We start from the raw sequence: 13,531 nt of genomic DNA, 5'->3' as shown, positions 1-13,531 counted from the left end.
ACGCTTCTATTTATAATGAACACTACAACTATCTGTTTAAGGCCATGTTCCTTAAGCTGTATTAATTTGAAGCCCTTTTGTGACCTGCCGTATCTGTGTGCCAACTCTGTTTGCTTCTAACTTTAAAACGGGTTATTTTAGAGTAAAGGCCTGTTTTGTATGTTTCCTAAGTAGAAATGCCCATAAAACCAGGAGTTCGGTGTGCTCAGTAGGTTTTTCCTAACATAAAATAAAACATACTCGTGGCCAAACCCTCGTGGACCGTCTCCTGCACTCTAGTGACGTATGCGCCTCCTCCCAGGCAACTCTGATTTGATTGTGCTAAGGCAGATTGCCAGAGAGTGACCCTGCCTCATTAATTCGGTCCTCCCTCTCCCTAAAGTGCCTTGACTGAGCCACACTTTAACAATCCCAGGCCACTGATTCTCCTGCTGAGACTGGGCTGTTTTCCCGTGGAATCAGTGAGACTCAGAACACGTAGAATGGCCTCTGAAGTCCCCACCCCGCCAGGAACTGCCTGGTTCTTGCTCCTCCTGAGTCCTGGTTCTTCAGTGCCTACTTAGGTTCAGAGCATTCTCTGTTTGCTTCTGTTCCCCCGAGTTCATTTCTGTGACTTGTGCGCGGAAGACTGTAACTGGCTCAAAGTGTAAGTCAGTCGTCCTTATGGGGTATGTGGTGTGAGGTAGGATTGCAGCTGGAGAGAGCGACAGGAGCCGGCAATAGGAGGGTCTCTTGTGCCACACTAAGGATTTGACTGTCAGTGTCATTGACTGTTAATGACTCTCCTCTCTAGAGATTATCGTGCTGTTCCAACACAGATGGGAGTAGAAATAACAGCAGCAACAGCACCATTCACATGTACCAGGCACTCACCATGAGCCCGGAACACACACTGTCTAACTTAATGTCATAAGAACACTGTGAAGGAGCTACCGTGACTTTGGCTACAAGTGGGAAAAGTGACATTCAGAGACCTTAAGTTACATGACTAATACCCCACGGCTGGCAAGTGGTGGAGACCGTGCTCAGATCCAGGTCTGTTTGACGCCCGTGTCCACACTCTTGACGACTTGCCATTTGCAGGCATTTGATGCTGAGTCACTTCCTGTTCCGTTGGTGAGTTGATCCCAGCCCCTTCCACCTTCAGTTACAGGTCAAGTGGTTTTGTTGTTCTTGGACTTCACTCTGGGTTCTCCACCTCTGCTCTAATGTGGCTCCCTGAATCGGGCACAGTGTTGAGAAAAGGGCACATGGACCGACTTGCTCAGTGTGGCCAGTTTTGCCTCCCACAATGATGCTGTGTGTCACCCTTCTTTACTAGGTGGGAACCAGCAGTCACACAAGCAACCTCCACCCTTTAGAGGAATGAATTCCTCTCCATTTTGGCCAACACCACAGAATACTCTGGAAAGGAGACGAAAGGTTGGTGTTCTGACGTTACTAAGCCCTCGTTTTCTCTGGCTTAGTAACACCCACAGAATCTTAGAGTGGGATGGGCCCTGTCTGTGATGTGGTCCCCAATTCAGCTTAGAGCAAGCGAGAAGTTGGGTGGGACATGCTGCCTTCCAGGCGAGGCTGTCCCAGCTCACGCTACTTCCAGCAGTGTGTGGGAGTCTGTGCATAAGCTCACCAATGCTGGGTACCATCTTTTAAAGGAACATGAGGACGAGGATGGAGCAGAGACAGTTTAGGCTGATCAAATAGCCATCAACTCGCCTAATTTCCATGCCTTCCTTGTAGTCAAGTTGGGATTACATGATTAGTTCTCGCCCATGTCTTGTGAGTGGACACGGTGGGTCACTTCTGGGCAGAGGCATTAAAAAAAGTCATTCTACTTCCTCCAGATCTCTCTCCCTTCTCTTCTGCCATGATGACTTTGGGGACCACAAGTTGCAAATGATGTTAGCTATACAATGGAGGAGGCCACCAGCCTGCATAGAACTATGACCTGACTGAGCAGCAGCTAGTCTTCAGAGATGGTCCCCAGTGACCCACATCTCCCGATATTCACAACCTGTGCAATGCCCTCCTGGGCTGAATCTGAGCTGGCCTTCCATCTACCTTGAACCAATAGAAGTGATGGAAGTGATGTGTGCCAGTCATGGGCCCAAGCCTTCTTAAGGGGCTGATGCTTTTCCACTTTGGGGAGCCCTAAGCAACCACATAAGAAGTCTAGCTACCTGGCTGGACTTACCAAATAGAGAGGGAGAAGCCCTGAGACTACATGGAAGGAGAAAGATGGTCAGGTACCTCTGTTCCAGCTGATCCCAGTGTTTTTTTTCTTTCTTTATGTTTTTATTTTGCAATTTTTTTCCTTCCTTCCTTCCTTCCTTCCTTCCTTCCTTCCTTCCTTCCTTCCTTCCTTCCATCCATCCATCCATCCATCCATCCATCCATCCATGGTAACAAAGATGATTGTACATATCTGTAGGGTACAGAGCTGAACATCAATACTCGTGTGCAGTATGTGATGCTCACATCAGGATGGTTAGTATATTCAATAATATACACTATCATTTCTATTTGCAGCCCTTTACCCATTCCTCCTGATCTCAGTGTTCTGTCCACCCCTGCCAAGGTGCCAGACCCTTGAGTGAGCCATCATAGATGTCCCACCAGTTGAGGCCTGAGATGCCCACATCCCTAGCCAGCACCCTGTGGAGCAGAAGACCTCCCAGCTGAAGCCAGTCAAGCCACAGCCTCATGAGAGACAATAGAACGGTTGTCGTTTTGAGCCGCTGACTCTTGGGATGGTTTGCACACAGCAATAGATAACTAATGCAGTGAGAGATGCTGGTGACATGTTGGCCATGGTGACTTGGGGGTTTGTTTGTTGGACCAGTTAGTGGTTACTTTTCTGGTTTAACAGATGATCAGTGCATGACTTTGAACTAAGGCAAAGACACAAAGACTGGGAGGGTTGTGCAGACACCACAGCTTCACCCTCATTCCCTGATTGATTAGATGGGGGGGAGGAGAGGAGAAAAGTGACAGCAGCTTTGAGGGTCAAGCCTGTGGCTGCGAGGGGGCTGGCCATGGTCCTTGGGGAGGCTGGAGACCCAGGAGGAGAAGCAGATCTGCTGGGGGCCGGGAACAAGAAAAAGAGGGCATTTGGGTTTAAGGTGCTAGTGGGATCTCACCAGGCAGAGTGGACTTGACTTTCCTGCTCAGATAAGAGACCAAGGCTGGAGGTGAGTGGGGTAATGAGAGCTGACTCCACGGGAGGACGGTGCCCATGGAGAGGGGACGGGAAGGGAGAATCGGGCTGAGGGGTGACCATGGGGCATGTCTCCAAGGAAGGACCAGCAGCCAGGGAAGGAGACTAAAGAAGAGCTGTGACAAAGAGATGATTCCGCAGAGCCTGGCGTCAGTGCTCAGAGGGGGCCTGAGAGCAGGACCCCAGACTTATGCCAGAGGCAACGGAATGTATTTGATCTTTATCCATCTGTCCATCCATCTGTCCATCCGTCCATCTGTCTGTCCTTCCATCCAATCCCCGTTGGAGCCCACACTGGGCCAGGGATCATATTAGGGAACACAACAGATGTGGTCCTGCTCTTTGTTGGGGACTGTAGTGGCTCCCCTCAAACCTGAGATGCTGTGATGTTGCTATGACTTGCCTCCTGCTCACAAAATGGTGACAGTAGAGAGAAAAGCTACCTTTTGTTGAGCACTGGTCCTGGTGCCCCACACGCTTTCCACCACTTGACCCTCCCGACAGCAGCGCGTCAGGTCAGGACTGTTTGGAGGTGAGGTGACTGGAGCTAAGAGGCGAGTGTCACGTCAAAACATGAGGCGGCCTTGGGATCAGCCACCACCGATGTTCCTGTGAGTGCTTTAACCCGTCACCAGGACCTCCCCACCTCTGTCCCCTTCCAGGACGGAGGGGCTCCCTTGTCCGATCTGCACAACAGAATTTAACTTCTCACAAAAGCAGCGCTGTTAGTGATGTTGAGGAGGACTGGGAAAGTGAAAATGTAAAATATTTCAGATACGTTATTGGAGAAGGAGACGTCTACGGGTTAACTTTATGATCAATGAGTGTAGTTTCTATGGGAAAATGCTTTCCAAACTGCAAACACCTGACTTGGAAACACAGTCCTGGAACCCGGCCCGCATGTGCATCAGGGCTGCCTGTAACTGGAGGAATTGTTTATTTTGAACGTGGCCCTAACTGGACTTTCCTTTCCTCGTTCTTGTTCCTTCTCTTTCCCAGTTTTTTCTTTTCATTGTGCTGTGCAAAGACCCTGGGCTTCCTGTTCTAGCTAACTGGCAAAACCACACTGTCTCCTAGCTGAGTGTACATTTCTGTAAATACCCTTTAGAGATTTATTTCATTGCTATGGAAAATGTAACTCTGTTTTCCTAAGTGACGGGATGTGTTTATCCAGGGACTCCAAGTGGGCTCAAGCACCTTGGCCAGATGGTTCCAGAAGCGCTCACTGTAACATGAGGAGCAGAGCCTGGAGGCCTCCCTGAGCCACGTGACTCCCAGTGAGAGCCGGTGTGGACAGACGTGCAGCTGTGTGTGCTGCCCACGCCGGGCTGGACATACGATACACACGGTCTGCTGCTCGGATGCCTTAGGTCGCATTTCAGGTGGGGGAGGGCTCGCTCTGGCTGGACCCCCCCCCCCGCCATATGAGTCATGCCTATTTTTAGTATGCCACTCACCCAGGTGGGCCAGGTTCCATGTTAGCTGCTCTCCACATTCTGTGTCTCTATTTCCTCATTGAATGTTGGGTGAGCTGGGGACTTGGCACCTTCAGGCCGATACTTCTGCCTATGTGACTTTTAGCAAAGCTGGCAATGGAGGGAAGGAAAATTAGCCATTTTGGGAACTGGTGACATTATGACAATGACATTTGTTGGATGGTTTTGTGGGCTCTGCAAGCCAATGGGCCACTTGCCACCATCCCTCATTTACCCTTCGAGGGACTAGCATGGCTGAGTGACCAGGGTGCTCTGTCTCCCCCTGTGCTGGGACATGGCTTTGGAAAGAGCACTGTGGTCACTTAGCCATGTCTGTCTCCAAGGGTGGGGGGAGGGAATCCTGGTGGCCGTGCACTGCTATTTGCCATCCCGGGTTGATGGGCATTGGTACACGACTTATTGATTGTATAGAATTTACTTACATCTGCTTTGTTGGCAACAGTTTATTAGGGTGCACTGAGCATCTTAGTTTGTGTTCCTCAAAGGTAGCCTGAGAAGTGAGATTCAGTTCAACTTGTTTATTTGGGAGGTGATTCTGTGAGGAGCTGGGGCAACCAGACCAGGTACGTGAACCAGCAGGTGACTGCACAGTCGCTGGGGCTCAGTCTCACTGGGAACCTCTTGGGGACTGTGTAGATGTGCCCCAGAGTTGTCCCTTCTGAGGGGCGAAGAGGGGGGCACGATCCCTACCTGCAACCTGTCCTTGATTGCAGGCTACCCGTGGGTTGTTAGCGCACAGCACTGTGTCCTGCCCACCTGGGGCTGAGTGCGCCCTGTGTCCAAAGAGCCCTCGGGCTGAGAGCCAGAGGAGCTGAGATGGGAAGTGAGGGATAGGACAGGGTAGGGCGGGCAGTGCAGGAGTGTCTCCTTTCCAAGGCCAGTTTGATGGGGTCATACGGTGGGAAAGCCCCAGATCTGGATCCAGAGGGCGCAGGGTCACGTCCCTGCTTTGCTGTGTCGCACTGGATGAGCCACTCAACCTCTGGCAGCCACAGTTCCTGCCCTGTTACCTGGAGGGGTTGCTGTGAGAAGGAAATGAGGTAGTGTCTGTAGAAATGCTTTGTTAACTTTAGAGATCTCTGTAAAAGTCTGTGTGAAGATAAATTTTGGCTGCCTGCTTCCCTTCCCTATAGTCCTACTCATGTGACTCTGGGGAAATGCTAATTGTGATCTGTCACCCAGTCCATGGCTCAGGCCGGCAATGGAGTGTTCCCACCTCCTGGGCACAGTGATCGGCTCAGGAGGGGCACGTGATCCAAGCAGGGCCAATCAGAGTCTTCCTTGGGATGACATGTGGGTGCTGGGGACAGAAGACCTCTGGTCCCTACAGTGGAAGGCCCTAAGTCTGGAATTGCTGGTGGCCACTGTGCCATGCTGGGGAGAGGGCCTGCCTGGAGAATAAATGGAGGAGAGCCAGGCAGAGCCAAATGGCAAGGGAGAGAGAACCTGATAACCTTCCCTGGGTCCCTGGATCCAGCTGTCACTAACACTGGTGCCATTCTTGAACTTTCCTGTTTTTTTTTGCTTTAGTCCATTGGAACTGGGGTTTCTGTACTTTGTAGTGGGAACCCTATTAACATAGAAGAAGCACGTTTGGAAGTGACCATGAGCCTGCTGAATGGCTGCTGCCACCGAAGGATCTCAAAGCAGCTACTGCCTGGCCTGCAAGTGCTGGATGGAGAGGGGTCCCGCATGAGCTGAATTCACCCCAGGTACAGTGGGGATGCCTTTGCAAATCGACTGCCAGGATTCTCCCTCCCCACCCCTGCCCTGCCCTTGGGCACGTCCTCAAGGCTGCTCCGTGTCTCCTGCTCCTGCAGGGTATGGGGGCTGTGCAGGCTGGCTGTGCCTGTGAATCCCTCCCAGCCCAGGCAGGAACTAATTTCTGCTACTGACTCAACAGGCGGACTCTCCCAGGGGACGCATTTGCAGCTTTGTAGTAAAATCTCGTATTCTCACATTTTTCTCCCTCGGTTACCCATTGGGGAGGACAGTGAATGAGCAGCTCAGATTTTGGGGGTCTGGGCTTGGTGGGCTGGGGGAAGCCTCTCCAGAGTCTTGTCATTCATCCTCACAGTGCATGTACAATTTGCTGTCCCTTACACAATCTATCATCATCTCATTTACCAAGAAGTAAAGTTTTTAATAACTTTACTCTGCTGCTCCCATCTTTGAGTTCAGCAACACTCCAGGGTGATGGTTGAGGTTGAGCTGTGATCTCTCACTCCTCCTTGTCCCGCTGGAGTATGGGGACCGTAGTGCCATGAGCAGAGCCCACAGCAAACGGTTGAGGAATTGGGGTGGGGACGCTCTCCCTGGACTGTGCCCTGCCTCTCCCACTCCCCAGGCTGTACTGGCTTCCCAACAAGCCCTTACCCGAGTTCCCCTCGTGCCACTGTCCCGGTATTCAGCTGTGCTCTGGCGTCCTTTGCGGCTACAGTTCCAGGGGGAAGGGAGGATTCACAGCGTGGAGCCCGCCTCTGACTCTGCAGCATGGAGCAGCCTGCCTGGCACACAGTAGGTGCTCACTAAGTAGGGCTGAACCAAACACTCTGCAGGCCACCTCCCTATCTCTGTGTATGACTGGTTTTCCTTGTGACCCCAAGATGCAGCAGTTTGAGGAGGCCCAGCAATGCAGCAAAGGGGCCGTGGGGGTCGGGTGGGGGGAACCTGCCCGAGTGAAGCCAGCAGGAACCAGGGGCGGGGGGTGTGGGCTGCTCAGGGGAGGATGGAACCTGCCCCACTTGGCACTTAACACTCTGGGAAGGGGGGTGGTGGCTCAGTCCATGAGCCTTAGCTCACTCAGTGATCGCAGAGACGTTTCCCAGCTGTTTTTCGTTTTCACAGGGGACTGAAGAGGAAATGGGCCTCAGCTGCAGCAGGAAAGGGTCTTGCATTAAAAAAGAGAGGGAGACGCTACTGCTCCCAAGACAGCTGTTGGATCGGGCCCAAAATGCAAAGATAAATCTTTGTGGTCATATAGTGTGGGCTCCACAAAAGGGGGTCAGGAGCCCCAGAGATGGTTGACATTGGAGCTTATGGGGGCAGGCGAGCCCTGTGCCTTATCCTCCAGTGCAAGGAAATCAGGGCTGTCTGCTCCCTCCCCTTCCCCAGCTGCCTCCACCACCAGGCTAGCGATGGGGTCCTGCATGCAAAGGGGGATTCCTGGATATGCTTGTTTGGGCAGACTTTTGGCCGATTGATCCCTTTTTTGGTTATCGAGGGCTTGCGTGTGCCTCCGGGGAGCTGCAGAGGCCACAGTTGGGCTGGATGACAGGAGAAGAAATGGCTTCTGGCCTGTGGAGGGCTCACCTGGGCCTAAGGGGGCTGGATTCTTCTGTACTCACGCTGCAGGGGTGCACACATCCTGGAGGCCAGCATGGAGCCAAGTGCCGCACACGGTCCTCATGGCTTACTCAGCGGCTCGCTGAGCCGCACAAGAACGCTGACGCAGGTCGCTCTCCTGATGTTCGACAGAGGCGCAGAGCAATCCCATGGAGCAATCGATACCCATGGGCGAAAAGATGAATTTCAACCTGAACCTCGCATCTTATACAAAATTGATCTCAGAACGGATCATGAACTTAACCGTAAAACAAGAAAGCCATAAAACTCTTAGAAGAAAAAAGGAGAAAATCTTTGGGACCTAGGTGAAGAATTCTTGGACTTGGAATCAAAAGCACAATCCATAAAAGGAAAAAGTGACAAATCAGATTTCATCAAAATTGAAAGCTTTCGCTCTGTGAGAGACCCTGTGAAGAGCATGAAAAGACAAGTGGCACAGAGCGAGAAAACATTCGTGGATGGCTTCTCCGACAAAGGGCCATGTCTGGACAAACAAGAGCTCTCGGTGCAGAGTTTCGGCAGAAGGATCTGGAGGGCCATTCTGCCGGGCTCTGTGCTGTCCGGTAGAACTTTCTGCAGTGAAGCACCTCTTTTTGCTGCCCTGGGGCCTCTGCCTGAGACCCAAGGCAAGCCACCAGAGTCCCCCCACCCCCCACCCCAGGGACTTCTGAACTGGAGCTGAGAGAGAGATCCTCTGTCCTCCTCAGTGACCCTAGTCTGGTGCGAGCCAGGCTGGGGACCCTGGCTGCAGCTGCATGTAGCAGAGAGCCCGGCTGGGGATCGGGGGAGGCCAGTGCCACCTGTCCACGCGTTGATGTACCCTGCCGGCAGTGTGTGTAGTAGGGGTGAACAAAGGCTGGGCTGAGGATGGGGTTGGGGACATTGGTGGGTGTTGAGGAGGAACTCGGCTTGGCTTTGTCTCTGACGTTGGCTTTGTCCCTGCTCTGCAGGGATGAGGAGCCAGGCTCTCTGCCAGTCGCACCTGACCTGTACTTAGTGCCAGACCCTGGACACCGCCTCGGGCTTCCTCATGGCCAGGTTTATGCTTTTTCCCAGCACCATGATGCTTGCTTTAAGAAAATGTTTTCAGGAAAAATGTACTGTTTATATGTGTGGTGTGAAAACCGCCTGTTTCTTGCCCTCTGGGATTCATGAAGGTACGTTATCTGCTGGTGATCAGAGCTCAGATGGCCACTGTCATTTCCCATCATGACACCGTCCGCAGCACAAACTCACTGTGGCCCTGGCTGGGGAAGCCCCGCCTCCCTGAGCCTGCCTCTGCCCACTGGGACAGTGTCGGGCCCTGTCCTTCTGTGCCCATGAGCCTTGAGGCGTCTCCTCTCACTTAGTCACGGCCAGGCTTTCAAGCACTCCACAGCCCAGCTGCCCTCTCCAACCTCACCTTCCAGAACTTTCCAGCATCAGTACTCTGGTTAGAATTTCCTCTAATATCTCAGCGTCCCCTCACGCTTCCTCTGTCCCTCCTGCGGCAGTGTGCCCAGCTCCTCACTCACAGCCCCGGCTTTCACTTAGTTACAGGAGCCCTCACTAGGCCAACCTCCCCAAGGCTGGGGTCTCAACTCTCTCTCCTGTCTTCTGCGACATACCCATAGAAGGTTCTGGACACATGCTCGGTGAACAGATGATCCCATGGAGCGCTGTGCACATGACACTGTGCAGTCATTTTTGGCCTGAGAAGAATCGACTCGACCAGCTGCAGAAAGAAGACAGGACGGTGCGCTCCACCAGCTGGAGAGCCCCGGGAGGTGTCTGGTTCTCTAAGGAAGCGACACACGAGCAGCGCTTGGCGTCTTTTGTGGAAAAAGCAGCAGTGGCAGAGAAATGGACGAAAACGATCTGTTCGGCCTTGCCAACAAACTGCAAGCCCCTGGGACTCCGTTTCCTTCTGAGCCCTTCTGTGACACATGCCCCTGAACCCAAGTCCTGAGTCCCCGAGTCCCTGCTCCCAGAGGAGTGTTTCAGCATGGCTCCTGCTGGACAGGAAATGCTTGGGTTTCCTGAAAATGCTTTTGAAAATCCTTGACAAAAGTGCTAACTTAGAGATCTTGATGAGAACATTGGGAAGCTTGGGTGGATTGTCAAGTGAGAGAGAGAGAGAGAGAGACAGAGAGACAGAGAGAGAGAGAGAGAGAGGGCAGGAGGGCCAGAGCTCCACAGCCCTGAGAGGGGGCAAGGCCGGGCCCCACCCGCCGTCTCCCTGAGATTAGAGGGTCCCACAGATCAGACCTGCCCTCATCCTGTGGTGGTGGGAAGAGAAATAACAAGGAACAGTTGAATAAATAAAACTTCCCAATCAAAAAATGGGCCACAGACATATCCTATTTTTCCACTCTTTTAAATTACAAAGATACATCTTGGCATTCTGAAGAGGAGTTTTATTTTCCTTCTTTTCTGGGTGTTCTCTTCAGCCTGGTAAAAATCTGCTCAGATCAGGAAATGACAAGGGGCTGGAAGGACCACTTGCGCCCAGAACCTTCCAGATGTGGGGGAGGGGTCTGGCCTGCTGCACACCCCCCTCAGGTCCCCGCCCCCACTGCTGTGTGCCCCAGAGGAGAGACTGGACTGCTGCAGGGTCCCAGAGCCTCCTTCTCTGGTTGAATTCTAATGTCACTGGTCCAGGTGGGAGGTGGGGTTCATTGGCAATTGAGGCTGTGACCCATTTTCTCAAGAAGACCCTCCAAAGGTAGGCCTGACATTGTATTCTTTAATGAAATGGCCCCTCTGACAGCCCAGAGAAACCCTCCCCACACTGTCTTGGGAATCCTTCCTGCAGGGCAGTGTGGGTCCTAGTCCCTTGTCCCAGCCAGGATATCCTGAAGGTTATGGCCTTATGGCTCCTGCCCCCAGAGGCACCAGGACCTATGTCTGGCAGCTCTGGGTCCTTCCACCTCTGGCCAAGACTGCCCAGGGCCCAGCCATCTGTCCTGAGGGTCCTGCCCTGTCTTGGCTTCATCACCTGCCCAGGCCCAGAGGACAGTGAGGGCCAGAAGTACCAGGAAAGGGGACAACTGGCTGTCCTGGAGGGAACGGGGTGACCCCTGGGCAAGAAGGGGAGAGTGTTTTTCTCTTGAAGCCAGGGTGCAGAGGAGGGTCGGGGACACCCGCCTCTGCCATGCCAGCCACTGTTGGGAGCTTTGCATTTGCTGAGTGTTGTGTAGGGCACAGGGATCTTGTCCTGTTTGCTCAGTGCTGTGTCCCCAGGTCTGAGAACAGTTCAAGAATCCTTGAATGAATGGAGAAATGACAAATGTCCTAGTTAGTGCCTCTAGCTCCAAAGTCAGTCTTGACTAACAGACAGATGTGTGGACAAAGAGAAACCTCTGGAACCTCCACACGTGGCTCAGATTCAGGCCCGGCTTCTACCAGTCCTGGGACTGCAGCCCACCTCTTGACCTTTCGGGCCTCAATGGCTTCATTGGAAAATGTGGGACCCCCAGCAAACGTTGTTGGAGGGAGGGGCTGAGGGACTGCGTGGGAAAGCAGCCTGACAGGTGGTGGGGATTTGCTTTTCCTTCGGGAGGCCCTAGCAGGGGTACTTATCGCCAGCGTGGGCTCCTTGCTTGTCACCTTACCCAGGCCCACTCCATTTCTTCCTCTTTGGAAGAAGCTAGTTTCTCGGACAAGATCTTGTACACACCACTGCCTGGGAGCCAGGGAAACAGTGTCTCCAGGGAAACATCTGGGAGGCCTGCAAAACCCACCTGAAGCGGGACAGGAAGGAAGGGAGGACTGGAGACGCCTCGGAACTGTGCAGAGGTCCAGGTCCTCTGGCCACCTCGCTGCCTCCCATCCTGAAATTCAAACAGCCGTACAAGTGGTTAATCATTAACGTTGCAGCACAATGTCACCCTCATTGGACAGTAACCCGGGTTTTCCCCCATGCTGTTTTCATTTCAAAGGGTCTGTGTATCCTCTGGAATAATTCATATACTGAAGTGTCATGCAAAAGTCTATGAACTTTGACATAGTAACAAATGCATTGGGATTTTTTTCTCTTCTTTGAAAAAATGAAGCCTATTCATAAAAACTATAATGTAACACTGCCTTAAAATGAAGCTTTCTCAGGGGCTGTTTCTGATTTCGGTGGCTTTGGTTTTTCCTAATTAGCCTGCTCCACATATTTATCTTTATATTCTGCCCTTGAGTGAAGAGGGTACTGTCTGAATGTTTGTGTGCTCCCAAAATTCGTGTGTTGAAATCCTAATCCCCAAGGCAACAGCGAGGAAGCCGGGCTTTTTGAGAGGTGATTAGTTCATGAGCATGGAGTCCTTCAGGATGGGATAAGTGTCCTTATAAAATGGGCCCAAGGGAACTTGTTCACCCCTTCTACCATGTAAGGACACAGCTGGAAGATGCCATCTGTGAACTCAAAATGGGCCCTCACCAGACACCAAATCTGCTGGTGCCTTGATCTTGGACTTCCCAGCCCTCAGAACTGTGGCGAATACATTTCTGTTGTTTATCAGCAGCCTGGTTTATGGGATTTTGTTATAGCAGCCTAAACAGGCTACGATAAGGGCACCGTTTGTGTAAGATTGTGAGATAGAAGTACCTTTATACCTAGGTTTGACCATGCCTTGAAACCTATGAACGTCAATATGCATTGATGTTAAATTTTCATCTGCAAAAGTTGAATTCCGCATTGTTGACAAAAAATAAGGTTGCATGATTTGATATCAAATCTCTTTTCCCACTCCTGGTTAAGGAATGTTTTTATTTGGAAAGACTAACAGAGGCATAGAAATGATACCACTTGTAGTTTTGTGTATCACAAGCTCTCTGCTGAGAATAATAAAATTGAGAGAGTTGTGAGGGCTGTGCTCATAATGAGAGGATGAGGTGATTTTATTTTTTAACACATATAAATGAGTTTTATGATATCAATAAGGCAAAACTCTACGTGTTATTCTAATTGGATGAGTTAAGCTTTCCATAGTTTTGAAATCCCTGTGTCAATAGAATAACTTGTCAAGGAGACCTCCCTCCCTCCATCCATTTATCCTTCATCTCACGAACATTTGAACACCTGCTGCATGTCTGGCAATGGCCTGGGGGCAGGAGGTTGACACCGTAGGCAAAGTTCCTGCCCTCAGGGGGCTGGTATTCTGGTGGAGCAGAAAGCTGGCAAGGAAGCAAATTGCATCAAGAAGATAATTTCTGGTAGTGAGAAGTGCCCCGAGGGGGTGCGGCAGCAATTGGGGTGGGGGCTACCTCCTCTGGGGGTCTCTGAGCTGCAATGTGGAGGGTCAGAGCCAGGATAAAGGGGCTGCTGACAGAAGCATCAGGTGCAGACGCTGCAAGCAGGTGAGGCTGGCAGACGGGGCTCCCGCTGCCCGTCTGGAAGCATGGCTGGGGCTGCCTCTAACGAAGGTCACACTTTGCTCTGGCCACCCCAGGCCTGTTCCTGCGAGCTGTGGGGCCCTTCCAATGGGAGACTTTGGCTCCAGGACTT

General features: G+C 51.9%; 1 long non-coding RNA gene across 1 annotated transcript; it reads left to right on the top strand.

Annotated features, from left to right (window-relative positions):
* Positions 1–6,028: 6,028 nt before the first annotated feature.
* On the top strand, positions 6,029–10,383 carry LOC134377872 (uncharacterized). The gene is made up of 3 exons (XR_010023584.1): positions 6,029–6,425; positions 7,061–7,230; positions 7,561–10,383. It is a non-coding gene; the product is annotated as an uncharacterized LOC134377872 (long non-coding RNA).
* The last annotated feature ends 3,148 nt before the right edge of the window (positions 10,384–13,531 follow it).

This window comes from Cynocephalus volans, chromosome 1, assembly GCF_027409185.1.
Source record: "Cynocephalus volans isolate mCynVol1 chromosome 1, mCynVol1.pri, whole genome shotgun sequence".
NCBI classification, from domain to species: Eukaryota; Metazoa; Chordata; class Mammalia; order Dermoptera; family Cynocephalidae; genus Cynocephalus; species Cynocephalus volans.
This window is presented reverse-complemented; position numbering and strand designations above follow the sequence as displayed.